This window comes from Mesocricetus auratus, unplaced genomic scaffold (genome assembly GCF_017639785.1).
Source record: "Mesocricetus auratus isolate SY011 unplaced genomic scaffold, BCM_Maur_2.0 Super-Scaffold_100018, whole genome shotgun sequence".
NCBI classification, from domain to species: Eukaryota; Metazoa; Chordata; class Mammalia; order Rodentia; family Cricetidae; genus Mesocricetus; species Mesocricetus auratus.
Genome location: NW_024429199.1, coordinates 50,479,381 through 50,492,841, shown reverse-complemented (window position 1 = coordinate 50,492,841; position 13,461 = coordinate 50,479,381). Strand labels below are relative to the sequence as shown.

Genomic DNA, 13,461 nt, shown 5'->3' with positions numbered 1-13,461 from the left:
AGAGGTAAGAACCAGGACACAGTTACAACAAACCAAAGCAAACCCAAACTCCAAATTTGTAAATAAATTGGTAACTTATTATCTGGATTTACTCACGATCTTTTGGGCTCTTCCAAGGGGTTTGAGTCACTTCTCCGGCTCCACTCTCTGCAGGATACGCGCTTGTCTTCTAGACACTGGCTGGCTCCACTCCACCTCTGCTGCTGCTCTTGGTGGTCATCCCATGGTCCTGGTATCTCCAAAATGCTGAGGTCTTCTGCTGCAAGTGGACTGCCCTTTCCTCAAAAGCTTCTCCTAGTCCCTCTTCACAGGGCCACACCTCAACGTGTCTGCATGACCCCATCCAACCCAACCCTTCTACTGTCTCTGAGGGTGTTCCTGGCCTCTTTCAATGCCAAACCTCAGCTTTCCGTGATCGCTCCATGCCTTCAAAACCGGTATACCACCTGGATGACTCGGCTGCCAGCTGGAGGTACAACCTTGGCTGCCTCTGCAACACAGCTTCTCTGTGCCCTCAGGAAACACTTCCCCGGAGATCAGAGGATTTCACCTCAACAATGCTGGTCTCTTTTTTTTTTTTTTTTCTTTTGGTTTTTTTGAGACAGGGTTTCTCTGTGGCTTTGGAGGCTGTCCTGGAACTAGCTCTTGTAGACCAGCCTGGTCTCCAACTCAGAGATCTGCCTGCCTCTGCCTCCCGAGTGCTGGGATTAAAGGCGTGCTCCACCACTGCCCAGCTGCTGGTCTATTCTTAATCATCGCTAATTTGTCACCGTTAGTAGGCCAGTATCCCAGTAAAGCAAAGCATTCACTTTAGTAGTTCTCTTATCTTGTTAAACACAGTTGATCCTTCATCTCTAGATAACCAGAACAGATTTTCACTGAAAAAGAGCCTGGTAGAGTTTTTGCTTCCCTCTGAAACTTCACAAACCAGGCAGGCCTCCATCTTCTACATTGGTCTTGACGTCCTTATATTGCAAACTGGCTTTTCTACCCCAAAGTTGCAAAGTCCTTCCACAATCCTCCCCAAAACAACATGGATAGGTCTGTTACAGCAACACCCCACTGTTCTGGCACCAGCTTGTCTTAGTTAGGGCTTCCATTCCTACAACAAAACATCACGACCAAAAAGCAAGCTGAGGAGGAAAGATTTATTTGGCTTACACTTCTAGATCATAGACGGGACGGGAGCTCAAACAGGGCAAGAACCTGGAGGCTGGAGTCAATGCAGAGACCACCACGGAGGGGTATTGCTTCCCCCAGGGCTTCCTCAGCCTGCTTTCTTAAGAGGACCAGGACCAAGAGCTCAGGGATGGCCCCGCCCACAATGGGCTGAGCCCTCCCCCATCAATCACTAATTAAGGAAACACCTTACATCTGAGGTCTTATGGAAGCATTTTCTCAGCTGAGGTTCCCACATTTCAGATAACTCTAACTTGTGTCAAATTGGCACAAGACTAGCCAGCATATATCAGATGACACATGGCCTCTGCACTTGGGCCAATTTTAAGTTTGTGTGGTAACCACCATCTACAGTACAAAGAAACTTCTCCGGTGAGATCTGGGAACGGCACTAATCTGTGGATAGAGGTGGTACAGTTTTAGAGGGCAGTTTGACACTATGTGAATTTAGCAGAAGAGTAGTAGTAGTCATACCTGAAGCCTGTGAGCTTCCCAACCATGGGTTCTTCGCTAACTTTACAGTGTTAGGCATGTTTCCTCCTACGGAGAAGGCAGGCTGCCTTGAGGAAGAATCTACCTGTCGTGGGGCTCCCTTCTACAGCAGCTGAGAGCTCTGAAGATGCAGCGGAGAGCTTCACACCTAGAGTATCGTCCCGAGAGTGGGGGTGTTAGCTGCTGAGAGGATTTCCCAAGGACAGAAACTGGCCCACCTGTACAGATCTTAGTGATACATTTGCTTCCCCTCGACTCCCAGTGCACTCAGGAGACTCCTCCTTTCTAGAACGTTAACGACACAAGGACTGTAGGAACTCACCTGTTGTACGGAATGACGTGTTGGAGTGTGGCGAATGGAAACACCTGGTAAACAATGAGGAGCATCTACTAGAGTGATAACAGCTCTGTCAGACGTCTGACACTTGTCCAGGCTCAGCGCCAGCCTAAATGGCAAGAAAGACAAATGACCCCACACCCCCTTCAGAATGCATTCTAGACAACAAGTCTCCAGAATATTTGTGTTGTATTCTCCATTGTGTTTTATATTCTTTCCTCTTTGCTATAGTTTTAGTTAGCATTTCAATTTACTCTTATTTTTTTAAGCTTCATAGTTTTGTCTTTTCATTCCTCTCATGTTTATCTGATTTTGCTTACACATTTTTTCCTTTATAGAACAATCAGAATTTTTTTAATCTTTCTGTTTTTCCTTTCCCTCTTTATCAGACTATTCTCTATTCTTTAGTTTTCCTTTACTTTATTTGTTTTTTCACCTTCATCTGTTCCTTCCTTTGTGTCACCAAGTTTTCTACATTGAGCCAAAGTAATGCCTAATGTCATAGCATACTCTACATTTTATTAGACATTTTCTTTCCTAATGTCATGGGGCACATGTTACTTGATTTTAACTAATCTTAAGTGTGTTTGTATGTCATTTAGCATGATGTTCTTTCTGAGCTGTATTAGAGATTTACCCCAGAGATGTATACTACACACTAAGAAGATCCCCCAAATAAAACTGGAAGAGAAATATATCCCAATGTGTGCACAATTTACAACACAGAAACACTACAAATATGAAAAACAAGACAGACTGAAGTCAGGCTGGAGAAGATGGCTCAGCTGTTAAAGGCTAGGTTCACAACCAAAAATGTAAGACAGACTGAAGTCTTCAAGAGATTACAATGACAAATTACTAAGTTCAAAGACAATAAAATGATATAAATGCTAAAGGACTTTTATACATTTAAAAGTAATCAGTAAATTTGAAGTCAAAATAAATAAGCCAACAAAAGAGATCGATCACTTCTGCATGTAGATAAGACTAGCAATGTGGGAGCTGAAGAGATGAGTCAGTGATTAAGAGAACTTGTTGCTCTTGCAGAAGACCTAGGTTCCATTCCCAGCATGGACACGGTGGCTCACAACCATCTGTAACACCAGCTGTGGAAAATCCAGTGCCGTCTTCTAGACCCTATGGGCACCAGGCATAGGCATGTATGCTGTGTACATACATGCATGCAGGTACTAACACATAGTCATAAGATAAAAAATAAACAATTTTAAAAGAATACTAGCAATATGTGTGAAAAATTTGTCAAGGAAACTGACAATGAAATAAAGGAGGGAATGTTGGAAATTTAACAGTCAATCAAATGAAGAACAGAATAGGATGCATTGCAAAAACACTAGGATCAAGTAGAATAAAAAGGTTAGGGATGGAAGATGAGGTTGAGAAAAAGTTGTATTAAGATACAGTACAAAGCCAGGCGTTGGTGGCGCACGCCTTTAATCCCAGCACTCGGGAGGCAGAGGCAGGTGGGTCTCTGTGAGTTCGAGGCCAGCCTGGTCTACAAAGTGAGTTCCAGGACAGTCTCCAAAGCTACAGAGAAACCCTGTCTCGAAAAGCAAAAAAAAAAAAAAAAAAAAAGATAGACAACCACCTGTAACTAGTTCTGAGAATCTAAGACCTCCTTCTTATTGGCTAGCTCTGTCTTAGTCATTAACCCATTTCTGTTAATCTAAGTATTTCCACATGGTCTTCTCTTACCGGAGAAAGAGTCCAGACCTGTTACTCCTCTTGCATGCTACATGGTGACTGACTCTGCCTACATTTCCCAGAATCCCCCTCATCTTCTAGTCCCACCTATCTTGCTGCCCTATTGGCCAACAGTGTTTTATTCATTAACCAATAAGGTAAACATATACAGAAGACCATTCCCCATCACATAAATGCTGGAAAATAATGTCTTGGCCCCATGCTTGTCCAACAAGTGTTCTTACCCACTGAGTCATCTCCCCAGCCTCTGTCCTGCCTCTTGGTTTTATAACCTCCACAGAGTGACTGGAATCATCATCAATCTCTGTGGCAAAGATCTTCATTAGGCTTCCAAACTAAATATTTTGTTCACTAAATGAGAATAGATTAAAGATTTCTTTCCAATATTGTATTGTGTATGAAAAAGCAAGTTAGGTAGCTTATCAGCTAAGTAATAGAACTTTTGTTTTCTCCAACTTTGGGGAGAGGGAAAAAAAACTGGTTAGTAAAAACTTACAAGCAAATCCTTCGGTTATAGGATATATCTAAGTTTTCCTCTCCTCTGAAATCCTCTGATCTTAATGATCCATGAATAGAAAACACACCTAAAGAATTTCCCCCTCTCCCTGCATAACTTCTTAGAGTAAATCGTGAAACACAATAAAAAGATGTGTTCTAGTAAGGCTGTGACTAGATTTTATACAGTGTCACGGTATAAATTAATATACATATTAAAAGTTATTTTGAGCCGGGCAGTGGTAGTGCATGCCTTTAATCCCAGCACTCGGGAAGCAGAGGCAGGCGGATCTCTGTGAGTTCGAGGCTGGGCTGGACCGATAGCCTCCAAAACAATACAGAGAAACCCTGTCTCGAAAAAAAAAAGTTATTTTGAACATTAACCAAAATAAAATAAAACAGCAACAACACTATTTGTCTGCTGCCTGATCAAGTAAAATGCTAAAATGTTGTCAACTGGCAGAATTTCTGTCCCTTGAAGATAAAATATACATCTGTATCCTAAGTAGCCCTGGATGTCAATGTCTGTTTTCCCATATATTAATAAACCAAAATGAAGGTGGGTACCCTACTTTTATTATTTATATTGTTGCTGAGTGGTTTTCATTTAAATTCATAATAATGCCTGCTTCCAAAGCTCTCTTGAAAAGCCCATTCTTCCAGTTTCAGAGAGGGAGGGATGATGAACAAAGGGGTCAAGACCAAGCTGGGAAAACACACAGAAATAACTGACCTGAGCAAGTGAGAACTCATGGACCCCAGTCTGACAGCTGGGGAACCAACACAGAACCAAAGCCAGGTCCCCTGAATGTGGGTGTCATCTAGGAGCCCTGGACAGTCTATGGGGCCTCTGGTAGTGGAACCAGGATGTATCTCTAATGCACAAAAGGACTTGGGGAGCCCATTCCCCATGGAGGGAAACTCTCTCAGCCTAGATACACAGGGGAGGGCCTAGACCTTGCCCCAAATGACTTAACAGATTTTGAGGATCTCTCATGGAAGGCCTCACCCTCCCTGGAGAGTGGATGGGGGATGGGGTGGGGGAATCAGTGGGGGGCATAGGAGGATGGGAGGGAGAAGGAACTGGGATTGATGTGTAAAATAAGATTGTTTCTAATTTAAATAAAATCTATTTAAAAAAGAAAAGAAAAGCCCATTCTTTGTAAGCAAGACATACAAATTAATCTATCACTACTTCGTTGGAGCAATGTCCTTTAGTTTTCTTGCTGGCTTCTGTTCTGATTTCATCCTTTAAGACTATTCACTATTAAATTTCTCTTTGCTTCAGCTTTGACTTATTTTTAAATATGTCATCTTTGCATCTATTTTTCCATTTTCTGTATCTTTTCCACGAGCTCAGCAAATGTTTTGTCTCCCTTCGTCTAAGGTAGATTAAAGATTTCACGGTGTCTTTATGTTCAATGTTGTTGAACCAACTATTCCTTTTTCATGTTCATTGAATTAAATTACATTCATTTCCCTTGGGAAATTTCATCAGACACAGTGGTCTTTAAAACTTTGTTATATTTCACAATCTGGTCTTGAATTTTTCAGTTGATCTTGACAGACAGAAATCCCATTCCTACCTTAATACCCAATGTGAAAGTATTATATTACTAATAATTTTGCACCCAAGCATACTGTATTACCGTGGAATCACACAACAAAACTATGAAATCCTGTTAAAGCTTGTCCTACCTTACCTTCACAAAATAAGCGCAATTGACAGCGTATTTTGCCAACACTGAATGCTGTAGACAGGAGTGCTAAATTACACTTATTAATCCATGGCACCGCCTTGAATTCCAGATATTAGGTGAAAACAGAATACTACGAGCAAAGTGTTTAGGTGAGTAATTCATAGCTGATGACTCATCAACAGCTGTAGTTAGGAAAAAAATGTATCCCCACTGTCCATAATTGATGACTGAAACTCTCAGTGGCCAACCTCCCACAATCCTTCTAGCAGTCTGTGATTTTTTTTTTGCATCATTAAAATACATTCTAACTGGAGTCCTTCTTGAAGGCCACCCAGAAGTTGCACCTGGTACAAAATGCTGCTGGTGGATTCAATTTACCTTGTTATGTGTGTGTGGGGGGGGGACTAGACAGATCCAGGAACTTTGGAAGAGCTTCCTTAGAATTCATGTTTTGTGACTCACTGTGATAAGCAGAATAACTTCATTCAAACTAGAACATCAGTCAGCATTAAGATGACAAAGCTCCTACATCCAGTTAACTGGGTCCTTTTGGGTTAAAAGAACAAAGCAAAATGAGATTGTTAAAAAAAAAACCTAGATTCTAGAATGCTTTGCCTGCTATGCTTTGGCATCTGTCTGCAGCCATCACATGTCACTGGTAGTTTGCTAACATCCACAGATCAATGACACTTGGTACACAGATGCCGATAAACTTGCTATATACACTTAATGCTGTGGAAATGTCATTTTAAGGTGCATTACATTTGGTTACACTGTGGAACCTTTGCTTAATGATGCAAAGGTGTGATGCATTCCTTTATGTTGCATTTGCTTGGCTCTGTGAAGCTGTGTTACTTTGCCTGTCTAAAACACCTGATTGGTCTAGTAAAAAGCTGAACGGCCAATAGCAAGGCAGGAGAGAGGAGGATAGGCAGGGCTAGCAGGCAGAGAGTATAAATAGGGGGGAAAACTCTGGGAAGGGAAGAGGGCAGGAAGGAGGGGTCCACACACACACACACACACACACACACACACACACACACACACACACACACACACACACACACACACACACACACACACACACACACACACACACACACACATAAGAGTGAAAGTAAGATTGAATAAGTAAGAAAAGGAAAAAGCATGAAGGCAAAAGGTAGATGGGATAATTTAAATTAAGAAAGCTGACTAGGGATAAACCAAGCTAAGGCCAAGCATTTGTAAGTAAGAATAAGCCTCCGTGTGTGATTTATTTGGGAGCTGAGTGGGCGGGCCCCAAAGATCAAAGAGCAGAAGAGCCCAAAAGAGTAAAGAGTAAAAACAACCAACTACAACTTAACATATATTATATGTTACACTCTGTCTCCCACATCAAAACTTAGCTAAAAGAATAATAGGAAAGGATGACTCTTCCTCACGTATTGCTAGGTTCGTGGCTGAAGCACCTATAACAAAAGACGTATTAGTGAGAAAAATCCTTGCAAATTGCTTTGATGTAAGCTATACATGAAAATAGGACCCTTCGGAAACAAGCAAGAAAATGTGTGTGAAAGGGCTTGGGTACGAAAAGCAGCAGCCAAGAAAACGCACAGCTGAAATAAGCTGTGATTCCTGTAACAATGAGCAGGGCAACCCTTGAAACGCTTGTTCAGATTCCTCCCTGTGTGCCTCCTCAGCTATTCATGGAGCTTTCTTTCCCTGGATGTAAAATGCTCACTTCTCTCAGGGGGTATTATGCCATGCTTTAATGACAGAGGATTCTGGCTAGGGGGGATTTTGCCCATGGTTACATCTGAGTGTGTGCCACTCAAAAACTGATGTCACGGGTCTTCCTCATTCTCCACCTCGTTTGTCTGAGCCAAGGTCTCTCACTGAAGTTGGAGCTTACTGAATTCTGCCACATCAATTGGCCAACGAGGCCAGAAACCCTCCTGCTCTACCTTTCCAGTGCTGGGTGACAGGTTGCCTGGCTCTTTACATGGGTGCTCTAAATCCGAGCCCGAGCACGCATAACTGCATGTCAATCGATTTATCCAATGGGCTACCTCTCCAGCCCAAAGAGTGGACAATGATTTTACAAACTGTCTCAGAAACTGGTAATAGCAAGGTCACAGTGACCTTCTGATTTTGCTGTTTGCTCAAATTGCCAAGGTACATCTTCAAATAGCACATCTTAAACTCCATCAACATGCAATAGGAAGGTTTTCCTCTCCATCCTAGTTTCCTATTTTTTTTTCCTGTTGTATAGAAGTTCACCTGCAATTAAATGATGTAAGAACAAAGGATAAATTTCTTTACCTACTTCCTTTTATACTTGACTGACAAGAAAAAATGTGAATCAGCCAAAGGATGCATTTAAATGACTTTCACTCTTTTCTCTGTGCCCTTTGCCCTCTCTTATAATGTATCTTCACACACCTCTCTGTTTTTCTTTTACAAATCTGGTGAAAATTAAATTCCTAAATGAGGCAATTTAAAACGCCAACAGAAAGCCCTTTCCTTCCTCTTCACTGACTCTTGAACCTCCCCAAACCCAGTATAAAATACATTTGCATATTTCATTCCTTATTTCCTGGAAGGAAAATGAGTGGGCTTCAGTTTGACACAGTATAATTTTAACAGAGAAATAAAGCCTGAGACTGTTGACATTGTGGAAAGCTCTTTCTTTCGACAGTATCTTGCTCTGATAAAGCTCCTAACATTGTGTTATTGAGGCGCGTTAATCGGTCAAATACTTATTAAGTAAATAACATGTAAGTTGGCTGTGGCTGTGGCCTGAACAACGTGGATGCAGTATCTCAAAGCAGGGTGGCAAGCCACAGCGTGTAAGAGCTCGTGTGGCCTACTGGAAATCTCTGCACATGCGAGGGACCAAGAGCTGCAAAAGGAGATCAGTTACATACAAGAGGAAGTGATCTAATTAGCCCAGTGGTAATAAGATCCAGGTTTCTCAGGTAGGGAAGGGAGTATGTTAAAAGTGGGAAATATAGACTGATTCAAAAACAGATGAAAATGTGCCAAGGTAGATTTATAATGTATATTCATAGATAAAGTATACACAATACATACGTTTGTGTCTGCAATCATGCACGTAGCCTCTAACTCTGTCCAATTGCAAAGGAACAGGCCACAACATACCATAGCCAGTCTTGGTTTCTACTGATCATGGCCTGCTGGGAAGGAAGACACGATGGAGAAATGACAGCCTTGTTCAACGTAGTTGGTATTGACCCCCTCTAACCTCTGAATCCTCAAGCATTTCCTGCCCACTCATGGAATAACACTGGTCTGTTTGTGCTATTGTTCCCACTTCCTCGCCAAGATGTGGGCCCCATATTTTAGATCTTTGGTTCTTAATGAGTAGGTTAGGGGTGTCTCCTGACCGATACAGGTTCTCTATGAATGGCAAAGAAGGAAAGAAAGACCAATTTTTCACATTCTTATGTTTTAAAATATATGTGTGTGTGTTTAATAAAATGTGTCCAATACAGTCCTCATATACAAGAAATCTCATTAGAAATCTGATGCTGCAACAATAAATGGCACCCTTGTTGAGGGTATAGGTAATTGTTTATTGTAGAAATTACTCACAAGAGAAAAACGAGCAACCCAGATGAGTCAAGTAGTTTTCCTGCCACCTAACTGGAAGCCGAAAAAAGGGCGAGAGGCTCTGCTGTTCAGTCTTTTATTCCTTCCTCCTGTACACACCCCTAGCCACGCCCAAAAGTGGGCCTGGCTAGTGGCGTAGTTCAGCCGCCCTGTCTCTAATCATGCCCAAAGTAGGTGTGGTTAGCGGTGCGGTTCCGCCCTTTCGTTACCACATCCCTATGCGTCTTTAGAGTGCCCCGTGGCTAATGGCGGAGTCCTAAGTTTCCCCCTACAGAAATCCACTATTTTTTGCCAAAACTATGACAAGTTTCCAACAAGTAAACCAGGCTGATCTCCAGCCAGGAGCCCTTCTAGAAGTCTCTCCTACGTTATTTACCAACAGCTAGAGGAAGGCCACTATGGAACATCCTACACTGTTCTGTTTGAGAACTCCATAGCTTGCTTCCCCATCTGCCTACTTTTCATTCCCCACGGTATATCCCTGAAAATAAATTATAAGTCTTTGTGGAAATAAAGCTGACCATCTCCCAAGATGTTTACAATCAAAGGAGAGTTTTAATGTCGGAGTCTCAAATATGTACATCTGGTGGGATCTAAGATGATGGTCCCTAGGAGGAGCACAGAGTAGCAGCACACATTCAGGTAATGAAGACCACAGCAGGTGCGTCGTCTTTCTACTCTGTCCTTCAGTCGGTCATGATCGTCTCCAAAATGGTGTTCCCGAAGAATTCAGACAAAACCATGGGACGGCAGTCATAAATGGTTGTTTGTTGGTTATGTCTGTGTGTCTTATGTCCTGTCACGTCTATAAAATGTTAGTACCTTCTACTGAATTCTAATAAGACAATCTGTGTTATACAAATTGTCATTTCAAAAATTATAGACACAAAGTGGATCTTTGTTCTGGCATTTCTAGTGCTGCAGATGAAGCCCCAGGGTAAGTGCTCCCTTACACTGATAACCCCAGCCCTACACAGGTAGCTTGATGTCTTCCACTTATGAGTTAAGACCACATAAAGGACTATCTGGTAGACCGTCAGCAATTACTTACGTTTTCAAGACTTTATGTCACATTGTCATATTTATCAAAGATCTGTATATATTACAAACTTGCTTTATAGATGGTGAAATACAGTTAGGGAGGTTTTGCCATCACAAAATTCATTTGGTGTAAAGGTAAAATGAGCCAATTGTTCTCCCACTATTTATAACTCACTATGATGATAACCATACCTCACAGAAAATATCAAAGTAATAAGCATAAAAATACAACAAAAAATAGGTATTCATCTTAGAGCTATGGTCACCTGAAAACTCTTCGTCACCTTAAAAAAAATAAGAATTAACTTAGGTCCAGTACATTCAAACATAGAACGTCTTCAATAAGTATGAAACAGTCTATCTAATGTGATGTTACTACATGTTCCAACCTGCTGCCGAGTTTATTTTTGCTGGCAGAATGAAAACTAATTGACTCTTTCAGTTTTTAAATACTTAGTAAAATTGTCATTTGTATTTCATAATGAAATACAAAAAATACTTGACCTCCTAGGAAACAATTTTCCATTTTATTTTAATTATCACTTAGTACTCTTCAATTGTGAATATAAGAAAAGCATGGAGAAATCATCAGGATTTCCTTTTATCATTGACACATTACACACAAAGATGTATGGTGAAACCCAAAATCATTATGAATAAAAGTGACATTTAGGTCTTGGAAAAGATAATCATCAAAGATTGTCTTACCAAAAAAAAAAAGTCTTGTTAGAATATTTTGAGATCAACCATGTAGTGTCTGTCCTCTTTGCTTAGGCAGCTTCATCAATTTCCCCCATGAGTAAATAGAGAAGTATGGAGGCGCACATCCTCCAATACAGTCTCCTCATAGTTCACCCACCAGAATCAACATGGCAAGACCACAGGCACAGCATTTAAACCATGAGGTTGTCATGATCACTTCTCAATTGCCAAAAGTAGGACGCTTTTATCACTTTGCCTTATTAATGGGAAAGTCATAAGGATAATGGAATTAATTATTCCTGTCATAAGTATCTGCGGCTACTTTCTTGCATCAGCTTCCTATTACTGTGCTCAAAAGTGAATGTGAAGACTTTTGCCTTTTAATTCTTCACTTTCGTATGCTTCTTCTTAACAAAACTGAGTTGGGCATTTTCAGTTCTGTACCCTTTTCTGAGCCCGCTCCTCAGACCAAAGTAAACACGAATTAGAGTTAACAAAACAATGTTGAGTGTTTACCATAGCATTCATAATATTTTTTTAAGATGGGGTCTCATGCAGGCTGTCCTCAAACTCACTGTGTAACCAAGACCAAGCCTCTGTTCCTCCTGCCTCTACTACCTAAGTGCTGAGGTTACAGAATGTGACATTATCTTCTTGCTTATTTATATGCTTGCTTAATGTAGTACTTGGGACAGAACCTAGGACTTTGAACATAACAGGCAAGCACTCCACCTGCTGAGCTACACCCTCACAATGGCACTCTTGATTATTAGGATACGTGTATAAAATAGTAGAGTATGTATGGAACAAACTCACAGCCTAAATAGGTGAACGAAAAGGTACATGATTTGGTAAATTGTATGAATCATTCATTACTATAATAGCCATTTAATATCTGTGTAAGTAATTAGATGTTATAGTTAGAATGTAAATTGAGCAATAGTTGCTGCATCATCATCGACAATCTTTCTAAAGATACAGTTCCATTACATCAACAGTAAAGTAGCATGTGAATGATGAGCATGGAGGTAATTCACAAGACATAAAGATCTTATTTGTCGGTCAAGTGGTAAGCTACAGCATTTTATCCAACAAAGCCATAAAACTGCAGAAATTTAAGTGAGAGGGGCATAGGAAAGCACAAAGAAATGCAAGGATCAGAAGAATCCATTTGAAAAAAGCATCCTTTGGAGATTCTTTTATAACTAATTTTAAAGTTTTGTTGTTGGTGGTGGTTTTGTTTTTGATTTTTGCAGTGTAACGGAAGCAGTGCACGGTGATCACAGTTGCCTCCCACTGCCCTCTCTAGCCCTCCTCCCCCTCCTATCAACCTGCTTCTTCTCTGATAGAGCCCTCCCCCCTCAATTCCCTCCTCTGCTCCCTCCCCCGCCCCCATGTCTCTCTGACCTCTGCGTTTATGATTGCAATGTTGTATCCAAATGACATTGTAGCACCTTGCTTCTCCTAACCCTTCACCTCCCCAAGTCCTTCCATCCTGTCTTTTGCGGTGTTCCCTGAGCCTCTAAATGTGAACTGGATATTCAGTGGTTGACTCAGCATTTTGACCAGTTATGAGTAAGCTTCCCATTGGTCCTGCGATGATGGGGATTTGGGCGTCAGAAAGTGGGTGATGTGACTCTAACCTGTGGAATGAGCCCCCTGTGTATCCTGGGGCTCTAGGGAACATGCTCCATGGGGACCCCGGGACTCTGGAGTTTAGGATATAAGGCCTCTGACCTGAGAAGCCAATTCCAGGCAGGTCTCAACAAGCATTTTTAAGGACCGGTATTTTTTTCCTTTCTTTTCCTTTCTTTTCTTTTCTTTTCCTTTTTTTTTTTTTTTTTTTTTTTTTTTTCGGTTTTTCGAGACAGGGTTTCTCTGTATCGTGACCAGGACGGCCTTGAATTCACAGAGATCCGCCTGCCTCTACCTCCTGAGTGCTGGGATTAAAGGCGTGGGCCACCACCGCAGGCTCTTTTTTTCAAATAACAATAAAATTTGGTATTATGAACAATCAGTAGTCCTGTGGGATTTATTTTGTTAACATTTGATTTTTGCCTTTTAAATACCTATGAGTTTCAACTTATGAGACGTTGAAATTGGAACGTTATTCATGTCTTTTTTGGGGGGGGGAGTTCTGAAAAGTAAGATGGATTTTGAAAGTTAATTCTCACACCA

The 13,461-nt window shown here is 41.2% G+C and overlaps 1 long non-coding RNA gene across 2 annotated transcripts in view; it reads right to left on the bottom strand.

Annotated features, from left to right (window-relative positions):
• LOC110343363 overlaps window positions 1-589 on the bottom strand; it is a 65,381-nt gene extending 64,792 nt beyond the window's left edge. For both annotated transcript variants that reach the window (XR_005869574.1, XR_005869575.1), the window contains exon 1: window positions 97-589. This is a non-coding gene — a long non-coding RNA (uncharacterized LOC110343363). The remainder of the gene's footprint in view (window positions 1-96) is intronic.
• Window positions 590-13,461: the final 12,872 nt, after the last annotated feature.